This window comes from Colius striatus, chromosome 14, assembly GCF_028858725.1.
Source record: "Colius striatus isolate bColStr4 chromosome 14, bColStr4.1.hap1, whole genome shotgun sequence".
Classification (NCBI taxonomy): Eukaryota; Metazoa; Chordata; class Aves; order Coliiformes; family Coliidae; genus Colius; species Colius striatus.
In genome coordinates, this window is record NC_084772.1 from 15,706,769 (window position 1) to 15,727,716 (window position 20,948).

The following is a 20,948-nucleotide window of genomic DNA, read 5'->3' on the forward strand; positions in this document are numbered from 1 at the left end:
GCTAGGGTCAGATCTGTTATGCATTTAAATATAGCAATTGATCCTTCAGGCTATTATGACCTGATGCTACTCAATATCTGCCAAAACAAAAAAGGGAAACAACCTAACCTGTAAATAAAAGGCTCGATACAATCAGGCACCATTATTCTTATTTTTATGAAAATTTACCTTTTATGTCATGATCTGGACCCAATCTAACTACAACTCATCAAATTACTGGTTTTTGTGTTCTGAATTTCCTACATAGAGAAGATCATGTGAGTTGAGAGAAAAATGGAATATAGAGAAATAAAAAACATTTGGGCTTTCATTCAGACCTTCAGCTAAGCAAAGCAAGCCAAGACATGATTTAATTCTAACGTTGTCATCCTGCCAGAAAGAAAGAGAAGGTAGAGGGCATAATATGGAGCCAGAGATTATCACTAAACTGATATTTTCTTGAATTAAGATGGATGATTTTTTTAAGAACTATTATTGAACTAGTGCTGATAGAAAATATAACTCTTAAATCAGGCAGAGATTCCAGAATTATGAGGCTACTTGACCCAAATTTCAAGTGCAAGACTGAAACCATATTTGTGGAAATATTGACATTTATAAAATATCTGATGTTATTCTGATATAAGTAATACATTGGTTATTATATCTACTAGCCACAACCTTATCACCCTCTCCACTTTCAATCACAGGTTGGGTACTTGCCAGGAATCAAAATATTGTCTGTATCTCTGAAAACAAAAAAAAATGAGGGAATATTTCTATTTTTAAGGACCCTAATAGACAAGAAAAAGCTCTTTCACTGGCATTTATGGGTATCATTAAGCATAAATATTTTGTCATCAATATTGAACAAGCCATCATTGATGAGACAAAATCAGTCTGTCTACATGCTGAAGAACATTTTCATAATGATCAGGGCGCAAGTTGTCTGGGGGTAAGTTTTATGATAAATGCAGCCTAAACTGTTCTACACACACAGAGCAGTATTATGGTATGTGACATGCTGAATGACTATTAGTAAAGGCAGTGTGCAGTGGCTTGCATCCTTCAAAATAAAAGCTCTTCTTGACAACATATATCCATCCCATTGGCTTACTTTCAAGGGGAAAGAGGAGCTAGATGGAAAGGATGAAAGAAATCCATAAATATAATTCCATAAAGCTTCTGATGGATATTCTATTCCCTGGCCTGAGGCTAGCCTGAGCTCTCGGAAATCACGAGACTGATAGGGTAATGTTTCAAAAAATAATATATTTTGGGTTCTTTTTTTTCCTCCCTGGAATGTTTGGACTCACTCAAGGCTGGAATCTCAGAGTCAGATTTAAAATTGGATGTGGGGACAAATGATCCTTCCAAACGTAAAACCCTAAGCCAGGAACTTTTTATCCAGCTGCTACCCAGTCCTGGTAATGCCTAATTTCTCCAGATGCATCTCTTTCTTAATTTTCATTTCTTTCTTTGAATGTGCAAAATGACTGTGATTTGAGTTCTCCATCTAAATCTCACATAAGCTCCATCAAAAAAAGAAATGAAGCTTTTTCTGATTTTTCTTTGGTCCATAAAGGATTAAAAATTCAGAAGCACCTCTAGAACTCACTCAAAGAAGTTTATTTGTATGGTGGAGGAATGTGCCTCATTCAGTAAATGTCAGATTGCCAAACAAAATCTTCAGGGAACTGAAATGATAGTAGCATTCTGATAAGAAAATTATTGAAATGGCTTGCTATAATAAGAACAAAATCTTTAGGTTTTAAATATTTACCAAAATGTTTTGATGTAATAAACTAGATTTTCAAGTATCATAGTATTTTTCAAGTATCATAGAATTATTTTGGTTGGCAAAGACTTTTAAGGTTTCTGAGTCCAAACCCAGCACTGCCACGTCCACTGCTAAACCAAGTCAAAAGCTTGGGTTTTTTCCAATCATTCTCATTATCTGGTTCTAAAAGATATTTAGAAATGCTATAATAGTGAAAAATGCCCTTGAGATATATATATATTGGTGGGAAGAGTTTACCACAGCAAATATGATTTGAATGGCTCAGACACTTTTAATGATCAGCTGTTTAGATCAAAAGATTGACTGTGGCTGCTGTAGATTGCTCCTGCTCAATATTAATACCTCCTTCCTTTCCTCCTTTCATGAATTCTTCACACATTTATCCATCTTTCACTTTCAGGGGAACTTTACACTAATTACACTTCCCAGAGCATTAAGAAGACAGAGATAGATTTGTTGAGTGCACAAACTCAAGGAAGAAACAGCTGGGAATGCTTCACATTTGTCAGCTTTCCCCCAATTATTAAGCGCGGTTGATCAATTTGTTTCTCAGAATGTTCATGTTGGTATCCTCCAAAATATTGTATATGACATTTTAATGTCGTTGTCATAAGCAAATACAAATGTCTTTTAAAAATGTAAATAAAGTCACAATGTAAATAAAAAAATAATGTGATAATAAAAAAGCAATGTCATACTAAAAAAATTGTAATGCATCTGACTGCCTTCAGCAAAGCACAAACGCAGATAAAACAGAATTTTCTCATCTTAATTGTATAGATACAGAACTTGATTTATTTCCTATGCTCATTGAACAGAGAAGCATCATAGATTTATTTACCACTATGCCACTGTTTGCAATACTTGGGCTGGAGTATCTAAGCCCCATAAGCTTCCTAAAAACTCCTAATACTTTCTTTCCAGAGATTAAGTTGAAAAAAAAAAAGATATCTTTTGTGATAGTGCTCTTTAAAAAAAATTATTAAGAAAACTTGAAACTGGAATTAGGTGATTATTTTATTCATTGCAGAAAAACTATTTTCAGAAGTAGAACAATACCTTGGAAACTATTGGAACATCTGATATCATTTTTACTTTAATGCAGCCAAGGTTGACACTGCTTAATCTGTGAACCTGAATATCCAGGACAGAGAGCTGAGGTGGCTAGAAAAAGAGAATCTGCCAAATATAGGAGTAAATTGTGATGTGAAATAAAAGGGATACTTTAAATTAATCTCTTTTCCTAAAGTAAATCAAATCCAGGTGTAATCACAAATGTAATGAAATATCCATATGTATAGAAATAGTAATATCTGAATAACATCCAAGCTCTTAGATATTAATTAGTTCACCTTAGTTTTTATATGGAAAGGAAAACAGAAAAGACAAAAAGGTTTCACCATCCACTGATATTATTTGAAACACCATCCCACCAGTAATATAAAATTAATTCAGAGGTATTTAAGATATGTATCCAGATTAATCACTTTATATCATTTTGTATTATTTGTTGTTTTATTGCCTGAAGGTGAATGTGTCACTTGTGTACTATTTAAAGTCACCAGAAATATCATATTTAGAAATATTAAAGTGTCCCAGAGCACATCTCTAATTGAACACTCTTCCTGATATTCATGAATGATTAATAGTAGGCCCCCAGCCACTTATTGTAGAATCACAGATTTCAAAAAGAAAAAGAGGTTATGTTATCACTGTTTACAAGATCAAGTTTTGTGTGGTAATCAAAAATGTATCTAGGAAATAGGGTCATTCTCTAGAGATATGCCTGCTTAACATCAATAATAGACTGATTGATGTTCTGGCTGGGCAGCAAAATCATTACAAAAACACAACAAAACAAAAAAGACATGATGTTCCTGACACATGAAAACAGAAGCAAATCTGAATATTGTTAAGAGGTGTTTTTTACTCTTCATGTACTGAGGACAAATACTGAAAAATTCAAGGGGAGCTTCCATAAAAGGGCATCAGCTGTAGACAAATGAAAGATATTGAGAATAAAATAGTGTAACCTTTGGGTATTTTGACTCCTTGTTTCATCTGTGCCTAGTCCTTCCTTTGAGATGGACAGTGATGTGACCCTAAGGTTTCCTCATCACTTGCACTGCACTAATTTCCTGAGATCTGCTGATAAAATATGGGCTTCTTCAGTGGAGATTTCCATTATAAAACAGATAACTCATAGTTAAATGTCACAGATAAAACATTCTCTAGCCATTTTCTAATTGGACACAGACATGGAAACCTGTGGCTGGCATGGATCTATCTGGACCTCAATATCTATGCTTTTCTTCCTTTCATTTTCATAACATCATTCAGAAGCATGATGATGAAGAAGTCATTAGAGACCTCAATCACGTTTTCTTCACTCTGTAATCTACAAGTTTAATCATATTCTTCAAAGGAAAAGCCTTTTGTATTCCCACTCTTGTACTCAGGTAGGACATTTGTACCCTTTCTGTCATCCCTTTCTGCAAAATGTATCAAAGAGAGACTATCCTGCAAAAGGAATGAATAAAAAAGGACCAGTAGAACAGAGATATCAAGATGTGCAAACAGAATGATTCTAATGTTTCATAGCTCCACTTCAGAAATCAGTGAAAGTGAAAGTTTTGGTGCACTTTAAGGCAAGAGTGTCTGGAAAGACTCTGGAAAAATTCACAAATTACATCATTATGGAAATCTTTCACACTACCTAATACTCAAACAGCAAGAACCCTCCAAAAATGCCAGGCTCTAAAAAGTCTTTGCCACTGAGTACAAATGCTTCAAGCACTCTAACATTTTCTGATTATTTTTCTTGAGCTTGCAATAGATGGAGAATAAAGGACACTTGGATACTGACTTTCCAAGAACATTTTTCCTCTGAAACACTTTGATGAGGCTATCATGGAAATGTTTAAACTACTGCTGTGCTATGCTCTTTCTTTTTGAAAGTTTATTCAAATCATGGAAAGGAGTTACTGATTATGAACATCATTAAACGTGAAAAAAACTGGGAACTTTCCATTTGGGGAAGCCCTTGTAAGTATCACCACTGTTAAAAGACTCCAGGAGGCTGTGCTTGGTCAATAAATATCCCTCTGTCTCACAACATGAAGACATTGGGGAGCAACATACATTTGACTGCAATGTATTTACAAAAATGTACAGTTATCTGTGTGTCTGAACTCATACTTCTCATTTTGGTGTGACCTGGAAATTCCACTTTTTTGTTGTTGTTGTTGGGGGGTAGGGGTGTGATTTTTTTTTTTGCTAGACTGCTATTTTCTCTTCTCTATAAGTCCAAGTATAAACTGACATTGTTTGCAACTTTCTGATAAGGGATGTCTTTTGCTGACGGAGTTTAAATGAAAGGAGTTTACTTTTTCATTTATGTAATTTTGAAATTCTCTAGGAAAATGTTGATTAAAAACTTAAATAAAGCTGAGGAACCCTCTAGGGCTGTCAGGAAATTCCCAGAAATGGTGTGGAATTATAAAATGGACCTAACCACACTTTTAAAAGTTTTTTATTCCCATCTCCTTAACAAGGTACAGCAGGTATGTTTTGAATTATAATTCTACAAGCAATCCTGCTATTTTTAAACCTGAAAAATATTTAATCAAATCTAGATTAAACAATATTAGATATATGTGGTAGCAATTTCTGAATATTGATCTCAAGACTCATTCTGCTGTGAATTAAAGGTGTCAGATTAAAAAATCAGTGGCTAAAGTATTTAAAATCTTATTTTAATTTAGATATCTGTTTATTCCACTTCCCTGTTTTTTGATCTAGGCTAGAATTCTCACATAAATACAATAAAATCTGTATTTCATCTTGTTATGATTAGGGAATACGAGTGTGTAAGAGTGACACAGAGAGAATGGTCTTGATCCCCTTAGGCTAGAGTACATACTGCGGCCCTAGCATTTATTAGGCCTTTATAATGTACTTTGCTGGATTTATTATCTCCACCTCCATCTACTTCTGCTTGAAGAGAACAGTCCTAAAATTGCCCTTAAAAGAAGACAATCATGATGCTTAAAATAGAGCATCCTTTCACAGCAAATCAAAAGTGGAGAACAATAGTGAGGGGGCTGTCTTTCCAACCTTACTGTGTGAAGTTTTCCTGCTGGAAGCTTTAAATGAAATAAAAATCAGTCTTTACAATGAGCCTTTACAGATAATAGCGTTGGACAAGGACTTTGTTGGGTTGCCTGCTTTTAACTTGTCTCTTACTAGGCTAAATGAAGAAATAGCCTGATGGAGGGAGAACTAACTTTATCCAGGTTACAAGACAGAGAACCACATCTAACAGCCATAGCAGAAGGCGGCAGTGACATATAGCCTGAATTATTTTCTTAGCTCTCCATGTGGTCTCTTCTGGCTGAAGTGAATGCATCCCTTTCTTGCATTCCTGTATAACTGAATAGTAGGGGAAAGAAGCATGGGTCACTTTCTAAGTTCTTCTCATCACTGTTTTTTGTCCTCCAGAATTTCTAAGGATTTAGCTGAAGATTCTCAAATTCACTAATGAAGTGGTGAACAAGAGGTCTGAGACTCTCTGAAGGAAGAAAACAATAACTAATCAGATGCAAGTGTAGCATTTACCTACCCAGGAATGTCAAATGTAACAACAGTTCTCTGGAAAGAGGTGCAAAAAATGTTATTAAAATTAATTTTGTTTTTATTTTAGAGCAGTAAGAATGTTATTCATAGGAAACGATGGAATCCTCTAGAGGCACCTTCTGTGCTCACTCTCTGCCGAGTGCTGAAAGAATTAAAGAAACTAAGCTTGCACTCTTGGAAGCATTGGACTTCAAATGGTTTGCCCCAAAACTTCTCAAAACTTACTGATGTATTCCATAAAATGTCCTAGATTAACTCTCATCACAATGACATGGTATGAATCAGAAACACCTATGTTGAAATCAGATGGCCAGTATGCCATTAAGCAATATTGTACTATTTTTACATTTCTCTTTTAGTTTGATTTATCTTGAATGTATATGACAGCAAATTTGACTAGAAATACAGGCAAAAAAATGCCAAAATTAGAATTGATTAATTTCCTACTCTTTCCTGATGTGCTGCCACACAAAAAAATTGTTAGCCAGTCTTCTGCAGGACAGTTATACACGATTTGAAATCTAATAGCATGTAAAGGTTCTTAGATTCTGGTTTTATCCAGGAAATCTGCATTTCCATATCCCAGTGTATTAGGTAGATCATACTGTCCTACACGGTCACAATTTTCTATTTGTACTGATTCAGCTTCCCAGTCAATGACCCTAGTTTGTGTGATCAGATGAGGTCTTTGTGTTTACCTGTGTACAGTTTCTCTACTCGTGCATACAGAAACTCACCACCTTTGGAGTTCAGATGTACATACAAAGAACTTCCTATGACACCTTACTGTCAGCTTACTGCTCTCACAGACACACCATTACTATCTTCAATTTAGTCTGAAGATCTCTACTTGTAGGCTACCTCTGACCCTGCCTCTTCTAACAGAAGAGCTTTCTTTTGAATTCCAGTTCAGATTTATTCACTGTCAGTGTAAAACATACAGCAATATCTATGGCTTAGGCATCTCTTTTTATGCTGCTCATCCTTCCCTCAAACAGATGATTCAATCATGATGAACTTACAGATGATGTTATAGAACACCATCTTTTACTTTAAAAAAATAACCAAGCTTAGGTCTGTGCCTGGGAAGTGGAGGGGCCATGACTCTCTCAGCATCTTCACTTGCCAAAGCTCATCAGAAAAATCTCAGTTCTCAACTGTTATTAAATTTGATTTGTAACTGCTAACTTCATAGATATGGCAAAAGATTCAGGAAAATGAACTCTTTCATAGTTAAGGCCTGGTCCTCTCTCCCTGAGCTGAGCAACAAAGGAGTCAACAATAAGTGAGAGGAAAGGCATGATGAGATTAGGAAACGCACATGTGTCACGTGCCCAACTGTCACATAAAATAAACTGTTGATCCTTTCTATAAAGCTTCAGCAGTAATGGAGAGACTGCAAATCAGCGTCCTAGCAGTTACACATTATTATTCAGGAAAATTCGTGCATTTTTAGGCAGAAACACATTTGGAATGGGTAACTGCCATTGAGCCTTGACTAGCATATTGAAAACATACTAGGGTACTCTTGAGAGTTTTGAGAGTTCTGCACAGTTAGGTTAAATGATGTCTAGAGTCCCAACAAGCTGGTTCCTAGTGATTCAAAGGCTGGTAAACTGTTCCCCATAGAATTAGTTGCAGAAGCTCCAGAATTTACAGTCATTTTCCTTTCAGGCTACAGATAAATTGAAAATCTGAAAACTGTTTTCGTCTCTCAAGATTCCTCCTTAGAAATTCAAATGTCTTAGGAGAAAGTGAGACTAACAGCAGGATGAGAAGTTCACTTGTGTGTGACATTCCTGGTGATAAATTCAGACAGGTAAGGAAAAGTTAACAAAGGAAAATGACATCCATATATTTAGGGGATCAATGCAAGGAGAGAAATCCTGGCTATGCACAGTGGCCAAATAAATGTAATTGTTGATTCCAAAGGACATGGCTTTTATGCAATGTCTGTACCCCACCTAATTCCCAGAAAAACATTCAAAGGAAATTAAATGCTCCATAAACCTCAGTCTGTCTCAGAACAGGAAATCCATTTGGAAAGAAGCATGTCTTGGTGCCTGGTGGCAGATGTGGCAGAGAACTGTTTTGTTAGCACAGGAAATTTCTAGAGCCTTACTACTTTCCTTCTCTACATCACGTATCTCTCGATTCAATATAATGACCAAATTTGCATCCAAACAAGTTTGAATATTCTTGAATTTTCCATTCTGTCTTCAGTGTTACTGTATTCCACTGAAGTCTCATCTTGCACTATGACACATTTATTACCAGATGATAATTGAAAAATAGAAGAAATGGCTTGGAGAGTAAATGGAAGAGAGGCAGATAATTTTAGGATTCAATTTTCTCTGCATTTTTTACTGGTAGGCATAGCATAATACTGCAATAGAATCCAATCAGAAGTTTTCTTCTGTACTTGTCACATTTCAGTGAGCTAACAGCAGCATGTCAAAACAGCTACAAATTTGGAAGACTTGTTTTTGCTGGAATTAACAATAGGACAACCAAAAGTATGAAGAACAAATATAAAAAGTATGAAAAAAATAACAGTTATACAAGTAAAGGATTTCAAGTATGCTTATTGCTACCTTAATTTGCTTTTCCTCCTGTTTAACACAGTCCTCTATATCATATTCTACACAATTAATTCAACAGCTGTAGTGAAATTAAATACATTTGTATAATTTGTATGTTGGCAGAAATCAGTAGCATTAATATTGCCTATCATTTGGCAAACAGATAATAAAGTCCAAATCTACTTAAGGAAAGTCAATAAAATCTTTAAATGTTAACACTGAACTATGTATGCAAGATGTTATTTAAGCAGATCAGAGTGAACTCAGTGGAGCAGTGTACAAACAAACAGAAGCCCGATGGTGTGTATCCGGGGTTACCTTACAATTCCCCAAAGAGAACATATAAGCAAATCCATTAAGATTTGCTTATTTCTATCACAGTGAATTTCACAGCAAGCTTCATTTCACTACCTTTTTATTAAGATTTGGAAAGAAATTTGCCTTAGCTTTGCATGCCAGGCAGAAAAATTTGTGTTTAGCAAGAGATTTGCAGCCCCGAAGGAAAGATTTAAAGTCATGATTTAACTGTGCAAGCCTGGGCTGTTCTGGGAGCTGAAGGACACTCCAAATAAATCAGAGAGTATGTAGAGATTCTCTATAAAATCCTTTGCACCATATTGCTCACCAAAATCATAACTGTGATGGGACCCTATGCCTGCTCTTCCCATCCTCTGCCCTGCTCCCAATGTATCCCTCCTCTGTCCTAGTACTGTATGTGTTGTGCTTCTACTATCCAAACCATAGCAAGAGCCTCAGCTTTTAGGATTTCTTATTATATCTGTAATTCTTAGAAATCACAGCTGACACAGTGAAAAAGCCATCCATTTTCAGTATCGATTTTATGTATTGCACTTTGCACATTGTTTTCATAAACAGAATCAAAATACAGACACTTTGATTATGGGATCATGTGGCCTACAAATGGCAAAATGTCATGATTTCAAGAAAGTCATCATCTAGAAATCCAGCTTGGGATGCTTGCCAACCATATCTTATCCCAGCATTCCCTAGGCTCACATGTTCTTCATTTTCCTTGCCTATGATTCTACCTATGATCTCTCTTGTAAACATTTATGAGCAGACATTTCAGAAGCTTCATATTTTCTTTAACAAACAGTTTATATCATCTTTGTGAAGAGTACTACATAACGATGCAACATCACACATTAATATTTAAAACTGAATGAAATAACACCTCAACAAGGATAATTTTTTCTCGGTTTGCTAGCTGTCTTACATTCATTTGTGAAATGAATTAGAACAAGGAAACTAGAGAGATGAAGTTTCCTTGCATTTTTATGAACAGACAGCAAATTCGTTTTTAGAATAAATATTTGCATAAATGTCACTTTTTTTCCTTCTGAAAGGGCACCTGTTTTCACAGATTATGAATTTCAAGTTCATTAGATGATTAGATGTTCTGGAAATATTATTTATAGGCCAGATCTCCCAATCAGGAAATGAAAACATCACCAGATGAAATAACGTTTCTGAACAAAATTCAGCAGAATTGTGAAATGTAGGAATTGAATATTCTATAACTGCTATTACAAGCAAACACTGCTTTCAGAGGTAGCACTACAGAAGCACACTACAAGAAGCAGTGAACAAAAATAAAATTCAACAAATGGCATAAAATGCAAATTAAGAACTAAAAGAACTAAATCCTGTAGCAGGCTACAGCCAGTTCTACATTGGAGAGCAGCTGTTAGCAATTTACTGGAACTGGAGCCATAGAGACTGTGTACAGTGAGGAATACTACTACCATTCAGGTTCTAGGAGACCTTCTCATGGCCAGCAAAGTAAAAACAATGTCTTCAGCATAGCACTACCCGTGCTTTTGCATTCTTCCTGATGAGCTGGCAGAAACTCTTTTTTGTTTAGTTGTGTCTGTGTTTGCTTTTATTCCATGCCCAGAGAAGGTGCATGCTAGTGGATCACATTCTGTTGTCTTGTAACCCCTTTGCATCCAGTCTTCTTGTTCTCCTGCCACAGCTTTCACTGTTTTAGGATCTTTTCAAGGACTGATCTGATATTATTTTGCAGAGGTGATGAGAATGTTTATGGTGAAGGACATATATTTTCAGAATGCAGACCCTCCAGAAATTTCCTGGTATCTTGTCACCCTTAACTTATTCTCCTCAACTATTCATATTTTTATATTTCTGATTATTTTTTACCACCAATTTTTCCTTTCATTTCTCTTAGGTTCCATCAGGATCACTAAATCACAATTTACAGTTTCTGCAAACCCAAGGCACTTTCTTCTACTCACACTTAGCTGCTTTGGGATTTGCAACTTACTGCCTCTCCTTTTTATTTTCTTATAAAAAGCAACATGTACCTTGGATGATGGCCTACATAAAACAATTTTTTTAGACCTGAGATCAGCACACAGCTTTTTAGAAGCCATTAAAATTTGGCTTAGAAAATGAAATACTTATAATGTATGCTTGATTTTTCAAAAAGGAAAAAAGGCATTAGCCTTTATTCTGAAATGAAAATCATCCCAAATCAACAAAGTACAGTCCTGGAAGTTCAGACAGCTTTGTGGCAAGAAAAAAAAAATCTTCATCCAACTTTTTTAACTTCTGAAGAAAAGTCAAGTTGCACAGAAGTTGACAAGATCTGTATGGATTGGAGAGTCTATAGATATATTTTTATACTGTTGCTTGTTCTTATCTACACAATAGTATACTCCAGAAGTCTAATCTACAATTCTTGCCACTGCACAAACCCACAGGAAAGTTTCTGTCCCTTTGAAGATACAATCTAACTGGATAAAACACATAAATTACAGAAAAGATATACTACGTTAGGGTGATGAAACAGCTTATGCAGTATCATGCAGTTTGATAAGGGCTGAATCAGGAACAAAACTGACATTAGTTGAAACCCATTTGGGCCAGTACTCTGTTCGGAGGACAATCCTATCCTCAGACTTTATCCGATCCCACTGGATTTACTACTACTGTATACACAAAGAGACTGCAACTTCTGTGTTCACTCCTCCATGATGTAACTGAAAAGAAAGGACGTATCCTTATCTCAACATCATTTTTATTGAGTTACATTTTAATAGGTCTGATATTAAGTATCAAATGACAGCAATAAGATGTGACAAATATATTTTGAGTCCAAGGTACAAGACTGTTCTATATGTCATCTGCATTACTGTTATGCATAAGGATGCAAATAGTTGTTGACACTAGGTAATACATGGCTGATACTTAGTAAAATCATGTCAAGGTAAATTTGATTAAGTGACAATGACATAACCTGATTTATGGATTCCACTGACACACTATTTCTGTCCTGACGGTGGCAAAAATATTATTTACTTCTGTCAAATATAACTTTCCATATTTACCACACTCTGACTCTTGTATTAAATGGGCTCCATTATAATATTATTTATATGACATTAGTGCCTAGAAGGTTGTTAGGTCTTCTCTGTGACACGTGTATTAAAATGCCTCTGCCAAGAAGTGTTTGTTACTGAAATACTCAAGTGAGGCAAAGGGAGGTTAAAACAAATGGATTTTCATGTTCTACAGTCAAAGATACACTGACATCTTCATGCATGATTTCTTCATCTGCTCAAATAACTCTGGAAGACTTTTTCATCCTGACTGACATGCAAGGTTCAATCTGTAAATGGACTTACTCTCTTTATTTTCCCACTCTTTCTTTCAGAGCTGATTTATCTCTCTTGCAGCCTCATGATGTTTCCCCTACACAGTGCATCACAGCTAGGCACTAACGCGTGCCCTAGCCTGGCAAAACCACAATGCAGCATCTTTCTTATTACCAAATAAACTGGCTTCCAGATTCCATTCCACTATACAATTTCAATGAGACCAAGCAATCTTGTAATGTATTTTAGGTTTAAAAGTATGGGAGATGAATGATTAGTATTGAATTGGACTCTTGAAAAAATCTATAGAAGAATTTGATTTGAAAGGGACTCTGGAAACCTCTAATCCAGCCTCTCTCAAAGCAGTGTCAACTAGGTCACATTGCTCAGGTCATTGTACAGTCAAGTTCTGAGTATCACTAAGAAGAAATACTCCTCTCTGAAACTCTGGTCTGATAGTTAGAACCCATGACTACCATCATGATAGCCCCTCAGTTCAAGAAGGACAGGGAGCTGCTGGTGAGAGTTCAGCACACTGCCACAAAGATGATTAAGGGAGTGGAGCATCTCCCCTAAAAGCTGAGGGAGCTGGGATTCTTTAGCTTGGAGGAGACTGATGGGTGATTTCATTAATGTTTATAAATACATAAAGGGCAGGTGTTAGGAGGATGGAGCCAAGCTGTTCTCAGTGATGGCCGATGATGGGACAAAGGCCAACAGGGACAAGCTGGAACCTAAGAGTTTCCAGAGAAACATAAGGAAAAATCTCTTCACTGTGAGGGTGATGGAGCACTGGAACAGGCTGCACAAATGTGTTGTGACCTACTCTACAAGGCCCTGCTCTGGCAGGGAGGTTGGACTAGATGATCTTTCAAAGTCCCTTCCGACCCTTAGCGTTCTGTGATAAAATTCTATCTTGCATAATTGGAGTGTCCTGTGTTGCAGCTTGTATCTACTGCTTGTGAATCAACAAAGAAGAGAATGCAAATAGCAGTTTTGTTTGATAAGAAGTCTATATCACATAACCTGGAAAACACAGAGAAATGGGGGTAAGGAACATTGTATCAGTGAGGAGATGATGAAAGAGATGTCAAAGAGGTCCCAGAATTAAAGAAGAGGAAAGTAAAGGTGACTCATTTTGCTGTGCTGGACATGCTCCAGCACTTTCATGTTTTCCTTGCGGTCAGGGGCCCAGAACTGAACACAGTATTTGAGGCTTGGCCTCACCAGTGCTGAGTACCCGAGGACAATCACTTCTGTGGTCCTGCTGGTCACACTGTTTCTGATACGAGCCAGGATGCCATTGGCCTTCTTGGTCACTTGGCTCATGTTCAGACACTGTCAATTAATATCCAGCTCATTTGTTTCCAGACAGCTCTCCAACCACTCTGCCACAACCCCAACAACAGGGTTGTTGTGGCCCAAGTGCAGGACCTAGCACTTGGTCTTGTTGAACCTCATATAATGGGTCTCAGCTCATCGATTCAGCCTCTTCAGATCCCTCTGTATGGCTTGTGGACATGGTGCAGTCTGTTAGTAGGTTAGTCCATTTCAGGATATTAAAATAACGTTTGACACCTTGAGCTGATACACATCCTCAATGAGGGTGAGTGCCATGACTTGGATGGAAGTTTACAGTGGAGAACAGAACTATCAGATGTTCTCTTCATTCCAGCTATGTTCAAAAAAGTAACATGCCAGAGAGGAGTAACTACAGTTTATCATACCCTAGTTACTCTCTCTGTTTGCTTTCAAAATGTCCAGTAGGAGTTAGGTAATAATTGTTAACGGGAACCACCTGAAAAAAACTACAGATGCCTTATGTTCCCATGACACCCTGTGAATGACACACATGGAACAAAGAGGAACAACAAATCTGTTTCATCACATTCATTGCAGACCTTTGACCTTTTAAAAATAATAGATTTGGCAGAAAAGACTGGCCACTGCTGGTGTGCTAGCTATCAATATAGTCTTAATAGAAATGACTAAAACGGCAGCTGAGCCCATCCCTACTACCACAGAGAACTATGCCACACACCAGCAACAAAAAGCTTCTGTAAAAAAATAAGTGTATTTGGGGATACATATTGTAAATAAGAGGTTTAGTGGCAGCTGTCAGATTACCTCTGGTGTAAAGTTGTTCCTTTAGATTTACATCACTGCAATCACAAAAACTGTAATTAAAAGCCATGCAAATTACTGTTTCCATATCTAATGTAACAGCAATTTTAAAACAATGTATCAATATAGAGCAACAAAGAAATTGGTTGTTTTCAAAACCATGGAGAAGAGATTTTATTCTATGATACATGTGTGTTTCCCAGCATGATTTTTCTTTTAATGACGTCTCATAGCAAAATAGTCCACTCTACTCACTGATCATGTTAAGCTGTTGCCATGGAAATATGAAGACCCTACTCAGATGTTAACTCTTACAGCACAGCTTTACACTCCTTTAATATAATATTTTGTTTAAAAGGAGAGCTCTTGGCAATGCAGAATTCAGTCACCTTTTCAGCTGTCTAGCACGATAGCTTAGTAAGGAAGACGATAATTAGGGCTTGTTTCAGGGGTGTCGCAAAGACTGTAACAGCCAGCTATATGAAAATCTCACACATATACATAATTTCCCTATGAATAGAAAATTGACAAATAGCTCCACAATGCAAGTATCACTTAATTAGTCAAGTTCATTAATAAAGCAGGGAAATGGAAAGATCACTAAATACTGCTACGGCTTTGTCTAGCACCTGATTCCTAACCGTAAAAGAAGAGGAACATATTTTCTCCTTTCCCCTCCGCTTCTATAGTTTCTTTTATCAACAAAGATAAAAGACATCAGGGAACAACCACGTTAAAACCACTGCCTATATTTTCTTTGACTGTTGTTTTTTTTTTTTTTAAATTGGATTACAGTCATCAAGGCATTAAAACAAGAGCAGAACCAAAGACAACCAGGCTGTGATTCTAGTCACATCATCTTCTGCCATATTGCTGGCTACAGTGGTTGGTAGCCAGCTGACAACTACAACCAAAATAGATTTTGATCTTGACTTAGTATGTCAAAGGATTCTGTATGATAGGTAGAGAAATGCCACAATATAGATGATTTTTCTGTTTAAATGACCAAGACACACAGTCATTTTATCTTTCTCTCTAGTTCCTGCTTATATTCAGAAGAGTATTCGTGAAGAAATAATTCTCATGCATGCAAATGCAATTAAAGTGCATAATGAGGAAATTAATTCCAGATTTCCAGTTACAGTCAGATGGAGAATCATCTGATTCCCACATGCAGACTTATAAAAGTAGAGCAAATATATTCAATTCTTGGTAAAACATCTTGATCTGTATAGGTAATATTATTATTAGAACAAGGCTTCAGCAGGCAGCTGCTTACTTTCTAAGCATTGACAATGTAAGAAAAATGGTCTTGTCCTGGTACCTTTAATCATTTTTAGCACTTTTGTTTGCCTGGGGTTCTTTTTTTGCCTCTTAAAAAGTAAACACATGCTCATATTATTTAATTTTAACTTGCACCAACCAAATACCCAGATAATTCTGAAAATATGCATCAGCTTTGTGGTTTTTAAGTGAATTACACACTTACTGTATGTAGCAGGTATAAATCAACATGGTAGGTCTCCTGATGCTCAGATAATTTGTTTTACAATCTTTATCTTCCTAAAGCTAAAGAAGTTGATTTAGATGGCTCTAAAAGCTTAAATGAAATACAACCTAGGCAAGTAGTTTCTAATAACATACATCTTCTCTTTATACATGGTAAAAAGCCTAAATCTTTACCCTGAACTTTTTGCTGTGATAAATGCATTGCATTTTTCTTCAGCAGTGACAGAACACAGGCTAGACCTCTTTCTTCCTGCATAGAAGCTCAAGTACTTGTGACTTGGTGTTGACTATCTTTAAAAAACAGCAATACATAGGGGGGTTGACAACTGCACTATGCCTTCACTATGATTGATGTCATCAATAGTCTAAACACAGCACTGGGGGCAAGGAATCCTCCTGTGGACTATAAACCTGGATCTGTCACTAATTCTCTTTCAGGCTAGAGGCAAATGATATGTATGTCTACAACCCCTTGAGTAAGATAAGGGTTGATTACCTTACACAAGTACATAGATGTTTTGATGACTAAATAATTGTCTCAATAAATGTCAAGTATCCTTATAACATATCCCTACTTAGTGTATATCAGTTGGAGGTGACAAGCTTTAAAGTCATTCTCGGAAGAGACACCTAAATCACAGAATCACAGAATCTTAAGGGTTGGAAGGGACCTCAAAAGATCATCTAGGCCAGTCCCCCTGACAGAGCAGGACCATCTAGTGTAGGTCACACAGGAACTGAATGTCTTCAGAGAAGAAGACTCAATAACCCATCTGGGTAGCCTGTTCCAGTGCTCCATCATCCACACAGTGAAGGATTTTTTCCTTATGTTTCTCCTGAACCTCTTATGTTCCAGCTTGTACCTGTTACCTCTTCTGGCCCTATGCAAGCTGAGTTCAAAACCTGGTGACTGCTTTCTTTTTAATTTCTATTTTAACCATATATTTATATCACTTGGACTACTGTCTTTGAGCTCTATCCTCCTCTTCTCTGAGACAGAAGAATACTATTGCATCCATTGAAGGTGAGTGACAGAATCTCCGAAGCCTAAATTACCTGTGAAAACTCATGAAGTCTGCCAAATTGGGGGCAGGAAGTCAGATATTAAAAAAAAATAGCCAAATTTATCAAGCAAGTGTTAGGTGTCATTCCTTTAGTGTGATGCCATCTCCTGAAACCACTACATAAGTATCTGGTAAAGCAGGTTACCATAAGAAGGATGAGACCGTAGTTTTAATAGCCATTTTTACGTACAACTGATACACACTGGAGCTAAGTGTCAGAGCAATATTAGAAACTGAAAGATGCAGTTATGTTCTCATCTGCCTTGCAATATTGTCAAGACTCATAGATCTGGCTTCTTAAATGTACCTCTGGAAAACATTCTGATTTCCTCACCGTGAGTATTTATGATTAAAATCAAATCCAAATCACCTGACAAGTCACTAAATGGGAACTCAAACATCTCTGAAAATCCCATCCCACATGATTAGATTTTATTTTAGCATTCAGTCCAGGGATGCCCAGACCCACTCTGCAGTGAATGACTGGGTGTTTGGCTACATGTCTGAAACTACTGCTTGACCCAGGAGAACTCTCCCTTCCATCTCACTGGGACAAATGCCAAAAGTCAGGATGTAGCTGGGCAAAGACACACACTCCATCAGCTGTGGTGTGTCTGAAACTCTGGAGCCCACACAATAGATGCAGTCTGTCATCATACCATTCAACTGTATCAGACAGACGCAGGTCCAAGAATGGGAGAGCTATAGCTCTCCACCCCAGCTGCAGAAGGGGCCACAAGAAATGTCAAGAGACAATGACCAAGCAATAGTAAGAAGAAAGGGCAATGACAGTTAATCTGTGTCATTTTTATTCAAAGGGTTTTAGTGAAAGAGAAGGTTTATTGCTTAAAAAAGAGCCAAAATTTAGTAACTAATTTAAAAAACCTGAAAACTATGTTCAGCTACTGTCCTTAAAATGTCATTACAACAATAGGATCTCAAATGATAACCACATTATTTGATTTTGTTTGGGAGAAGTGATGCGAAAATAAGGATTTATTGGACTCCTATATAATCTCACAAGAAGGGTTATTTATGGCAGAGGATTTCCTAACATTTTAGTAGAAGTCATTGAAAATTCAGTTTATATGAAAAAGAAGATAACATAAATCCCTTTAAATATATTTAATTAACAAAAAATAACCTAGCCCAAAATCTCATTTTGAAAATAAACCCTGCAGCAACTCTAGCATACAAATCAATTACTACACATACTCCTTAAGAGTTAGTCTAGATGCCAAGTGAAAATCAATGTGATTATTTGACTTTATTATAGGACAACATCAGCTTTATGAAAGTCTGTAATCAAATGCATTCAACTGAAATTTTGACATTACTTGTAATTTCAGACCCAAAATAGACAAAACCAAAATATATTTGAATAGGATCTCATTATCAAAGAGTTAAACCAAACTCAGTGCAAATAGTGAAATTAAAGATACATAGGGTCACATAATTCTAGAATAATGTAGACTGGAAGAGACCTCAGGCAGGCTAAATGAAGGCTCACTGCATTCCTTTCTCACTACATGACTGAAACATGACCAAAACATGAACAAAACCTGTATGGCCAAGAGTGAGAATTTATCTGAACGAATAGATAGTACACTTCCAAATTGTACCTCCTTATGGACAGCCATGACTCAACTACAGCGTTTGTTTTGAATGAAGTGTGGAAAGGCCTTTTGGGTAAAATTTCTCAGAAGCAGAAAATATAATCCTATAAAGACAAGACTTTACATAATCTTGGGGTCTACAGGTGTCTTTGTTGAGAAGAAAAAGGATTTTCATTTGCATTTTCAGTATAAATGCAGGTCTCTGGAGGTCTGGAGAGATATTTAGGATAATTTACTTTAGGAAGAAGTGGTGGAATGTACTTCCAAGGAGTATTAAAAGTGAGGATTTTGTGGAAAGGATATAATTAAGCATGCTAGCAGTAAGATAATGTGGATTGAACAGCAGAAGGGTGTATATATCTGTGGGATTTTTCAACAAAGAAAAATATATTCAAAATGTAATGCAAGTGGATGATGCAGACATGCCTTCATCCTCACCTGCACTTATCAGCTGACAACATTTCAAATTTCCTTGCTCTGACTGGAGTGAAACTTTCCCTGCTCTTATACTGACTGAAGCTTATCTACAACACCAAGACACAATGGGTCTACTTTAAACATGCAGATCCTCCATTTTATTTTATTTTTTTTCTTAATTCTGTTGGATTTAAGTCAAACTCTTAAGGTATCCTAAAATCCTGGGGTAAGCACTTGTTTTTAACATGCTCATCAAGGATAAAATGCACCCCTTAAGCATCAGCAGTCTGATATATGAACTGCAAAAAAAGGCTGATATTGTTGCAGTGTGTTTAAGCAAATGGTTGATTTTCGAAATGGCTTTTAGAGAAAATTGACCATGGCAGCTAGCTTCTGAATGTAGGGTGAATGTGCTCTGCACATTAACAGAACATAGTGCAATCTTTAGGCTACCAATACCTCAGTCAAAAGTGAAAGGGAAATTAGCTTGAGAAGTGCATGAGCAACCTCATCTTCAGCAGGAGATCCACTCCAAAGCCCTCTCCCATTAAACATCCTTCTGGGTCACAAAAGCAAGGAGGAGGTTAAGAACCAGCCCCCTGTTGCCTGAACTGTACTTTACCAGGATTCTGCTTTTAGAGTTTTTCATGCTGTGATTATTGAGAGGCAGTCTGAGATGGCAATGCTTCTGCTTAAAAATCTAGCCATTTTTTGTGATGTCCAGGCTACATCCTGCAGGCAGGTCCACAGGGGACATAAACTGCAGAAGCACTCATGTTATCGCAAAGAGGTGAGTACCAATCTGGATAACCCCAGGAAAGGAATCAGATACTCTCTGTCATTTTTACTTGGAAGGAGAGAAAGCAGTTTGAATATGTAGCTTGGGCTCAGGATTTCTTCTCCAGTTTACACAGAGCTTTCAAAGTGCAGAAAGGCTTAGTTCAGTAAGCATTGCCTGATCTCTTTGGCATCTGGGAAACGCAAACACAGACGATGTACCTCTTTGGCACTGGCCCCTGGGCTGTCAACTTAAATGTAACTGAGGTATATTTCCCAGAGCTGATATCGTATTACAGCAAGTAATACCTATGCTGTGTTAGTTGCTTCACACAGTGATAAAAGCTGTGCTGTTTTCAAAGCACTTTGACACGCTGGATAAAAGAACTTCTATAATTACTAATCAGAATTATTTAAAGATATGAAATATAACAGATTTTACTGGCTGCTGTTTTAATTCAGGCACAGTCTTTTCTCTGCTTGCTCTCCAAAGCATGCCAGCTAGAACTGCATACCACTGAAACTGAACACAGCAATTCAGCATAGGAAAACAGCAAAACTACCTCAAACAACAGAAGTATCTGCCTACTTTGTATGGAAAACCAATAATGAGTATAATGACTCACCTTACTCTCTCCTCTTAACTTGGACAAGAGCTGTATCTGCAGAATGGACTGACTTTTCTCATGTATTTGCTTTTTAGCCCTGTTAATTTGATTGATGTAATGCATCCTTCTCTTTCTGAAAAATATTGCAAAAATACATCAAGGCTGATGCACTCTGAGTCAATCAGAGCAGATTTCTGC